The sequence below is a fragment of the Rhagoletis pomonella genome, unplaced genomic scaffold (genome assembly GCF_013731165.1).
Source record: "Rhagoletis pomonella isolate Grant_MI unplaced genomic scaffold, Rhpom_1.0 Rhpom_scaffold_00005, whole genome shotgun sequence".
Lineage (NCBI taxonomy): Eukaryota > Metazoa > Arthropoda > Insecta > Diptera > Tephritidae > Rhagoletis > Rhagoletis pomonella.
In genome coordinates this window covers 61391390-61394340 of record NW_023458559.1, presented here as the reverse complement: position 1 = coordinate 61394340, position 2951 = coordinate 61391390, and positions in this window count along the sequence as shown.

Sequence of the window (2951 nt, the reverse complement as noted above, 5' to 3'; positions counted from 1 at the left end):
CCTTTCCTTTCCTTTCCTTTCCTTTCCTTTCCTTTCCTTTCCTTTCCAAAAGTATTTGCTTTAACGACCCCTTGGCCGTTGCATACAAGCCTGAGCCAGTGTTACATAATATTGCTGTCCCCTTAGCGCATTGTACTTAGTAGACACTTTGATGACACTATGAATGGACTGCCGCCATCATCTATCTATCCGTCTTGATATAAATAACTGCCATAGTTAAAAAAGTCTGTCATTTTTCCTCACTACGAGTAGCTTTCATTCCGGGGTTGGTTGCGGTTATAAAACTGCCTGGAAACGGTCTTTGATTAGTGATTGACCACTTGATTCCGAATCAGAGAGTGATTCTTTTAAATACTACCGTAATGCACTTTATTTTTTCTCTTACAAACTCCAGGCATTGCGCAATCCACCCTCTGGATCTTGAGAATTGCTGCTCTTCGGAAGCTATCCTTAATTTTTTTGTACGTTTCTTATATGCATCTATCAGATAAGGCTAGTGGGTTTTGACCACTGAAAAGGCCTGCCTACCGATTGCTTATCTCTGAAATCTATTTATTTCCTTCTATTTTGCTGAGTCTTCCAAGGGGAATTCACACGAAAAGGCGCAAACTATCTCTAGATCTTTAGGTCGCAATGATAATAACGTCACTGCATATTTAAAAAACTACTTCGACACTCCCCGGGACTCTCCTCTCGTGGAGGGCAAACCCTTTTGAATCTGCCGACTCCTTTACGTATCAGAATATTGATAATGAAATTTTAAAATGATCATGAATGAAAGATTTTATGGTATAGAAAGCTGATCCCTGACATTTTCTAAGACATTTATAGTACTTTTTTAAGTGCCGGAAAAAGTTCTTCCTGTGAATGCGGACGTTGTTGGAATAGGGAGTCGAAATTAAATAATTTTAAGTCATCCATTTTAATATACATTTTTCGTGCAAATTACTGAAATATATTTATATTTATAATTGAAGACATAAAGTATTATTGGGTACAAAATTTTTCTCAACAGTATATAGTACGCCGTGCACAATTGCACGATGCATTACTTCAGTTTTTCCTACAGGTCCATATCACATACATAGTAGTTGTTCTGTTTAATTTGTTGCATTATTGCTAACAACCAGCGGCAGCAATAAATCAGCGAAGCAAATAAAGAAATTAGAAATGTAAAGTTTAACAAAAATGTAACAAACAAAAAAATTGAGCGCATTTATTTTTCCATAGCCAGTTTTTTTCGTTATTGTCTTTTTTTTCATTTTTATTTTTATGCATTAGAAAAAGATTAACAACCATCTTCCAGCTCATTTAGCAATAAGAATTATTGAAGTGAATGCATAAATTATTATCTAAGTACTTTCGAAAAATTACGTTGAAAATATGCGTTTATGTAAATTAAGTTTGCTTGTAAGTTGCAAAGTGAATAAATCACTGCAACAGCAAGTACAACAAGAGCACTTAAAAATTTCACAATTTGTACATAAGCATAATCGCAAAAAGAACGGCACAAAATTAATGCGCTTCAAAGTTAAGCTCAATAAGCAGAAAAGAAGAACTTTAATGCTATTATTTACGCGTATCTATTAAATAATGTGTGTAGATACATATCAGGGTGATCCTTAAAAATATCAAAATCTAAATTTTGTATCGGGCGTTGCTTTATTTTGTTAAACCTTCAAAATACGGACGTCTACGAAAGCTTAAAAATTGTAATAAAATGTTTAGCAGTCGCTACCAGTGTTGGAAAAAATTTAAATTAAAACGAGAGTCCAAAAATTTTATAAAATTTTGAAAGTTTGAAAGTTGATAGATTTGATATAAGTATGCATTCTTGAAAATAATTCACACAAGGTCTTGATATACGTATGCATTCTTGAAAATAATTCACACAAGGTCAAAATTTCATCGAATTTTTGCGATAAAAAATATTTTTTTCAATCTCTGGTAGCGTTTTCTTTAATTTTTAAATTTTCGTGGAAGTCCGTATTTTGTACGTAGAACAAAATAGAGTGTGGCATGAAGTGTGTGATGTTGATAAATTCAGCACCACCCTAATACATTTATTTGTGTATACTCATATTTATATTAATCTACACAAAATGTTTTCATGCATGATAACATACATAACAGCCCTATAATGCTGCTCTCAATCACTTTTTCGCATGTCAGCAGGCCCGCGAATACATCGACTGCCTGACGCTGATGTCGGCAGGCCCTCCCGCAGGGCATGAAAATTAAATTGCTGATAACTTCATATGTACGTGTGTATGTATGAATGGATATTGAAATACATGACGCAAATTGATAAAAGCTTCATGCTGTAGAGTAGGGTATCTGCAAGTGACGAGCTGATTGTTATACACGCCCATTTGGCGCTTAAATTGGGAGCATTGCTACCTTTTTTAACATCAAAGATTTTTTTTAAACTACGGAAAATCAAAGGAACATTTGTATACTGTGGAAGAGAAACAGGCACAAAACGGATCCGAGAACAGAGGATAGACGCTCTGGTGCACAGCGGAGCTATTTGATTTTAGGTCATCAATGTGTCGACTTTTTAATACCGCAGACTTCGACCTCGCTACCCGTTTTGTATGCAACCAATTTCCATGAGAAGCCTCTGAATAAAAGACCTGTTGGATAAGCGTCGCCTTGCCTGTGCGGTAAGGTTTTTCAAGTCCTCCTAGTCAGCAGAACCAGATGGTCCAGTTGCAAAATAATTTGAAGGTTTTGCGACTTTGGCTGGCTTTAATCTATGCAAGTGGCGTTGTCAGTTTGGCGTTTATACCGAAGGCTGGAGGAAGCTCTCTCATCTCTCCAAAGGATTTCTGAACAATTATTCTCAATTCGTTTTTACTTAAATCTCTGCAGACTCTAATTGATCTGCATATGACAAACCGGATTCCCACTCAGGAGCTCCAATCATACACAAAAACTTCACTGTGAGT